Genomic DNA, 643 nt, shown 5'->3' with positions numbered 1-643 from the left:
ATAACCCAACAGAAGATAGATAACCCTCTTCGGATTTAGCTGTGCGTGGTTCCTCCTCCAAGCTTCGCCGACGCACGCTAACCCCGGACGACATAGCGCGGTGGCTCAAATCGCATGGCACAACTTCATTCATGAAATCGACTCGATATTGTGAAGATTCTGTTCAAGGTAAAGATGAGGATAATAGATGACGGGGATTTGGGGTTTTGTGGAAGAATGATAAAGACACTCGGAAATTCGTAGTAGAGATAGAGACAGCGGACATGATTATAATTTTTTAAATGTAACTATCCTCTCATTCCTCTTCGTTTTATTATTATCATTAGTATAACTTTCATTTTTTGAAACAAAATTTAAAGATTATAAAATACTATATCACCAGATTAAGAATTGATCTGCGAACACACGTGCTTTCATGCATAAATTAGCTCCCAACGATTTATTGAAATAATAAACATTAGTTTTTAAACGATATATATCTTTACTTACTTTCATCGTAAATTTGTTAAAAGTTTTCTTAAAGTTCCTTATCCTGTTCCCTGCCTTTGCGCCGATAAATCGATCAATCTCCCTGGCTTGGGAAAAGAGATGGAAGGAGATGATAAAGAGGAGGAAGATAAGGAAGCCCAGGGGGCCGGGGGGG

The 643-nt window shown here is 38.6% G+C and overlaps 1 protein-coding gene across 1 annotated transcript in view; it reads left to right on the top strand.

Moving 5' to 3' along the window:
* Positions 1–643, top strand: part of LOC119592267 (single-minded homolog 2-like) — a gene marked incomplete at both ends in the record, with an annotated part of 148,326 nt that overhangs the window by 69,382 nt on the left and 78,301 nt on the right.

The sequence above is a fragment of the Penaeus monodon genome, chromosome 30 (genome assembly GCF_015228065.2).
Source record: "Penaeus monodon isolate SGIC_2016 chromosome 30, NSTDA_Pmon_1, whole genome shotgun sequence".
Lineage (NCBI taxonomy): Eukaryota > Metazoa > Arthropoda > Malacostraca > Decapoda > Penaeidae > Penaeus > Penaeus monodon.
This window is presented reverse-complemented; position numbering and strand designations above follow the sequence as displayed.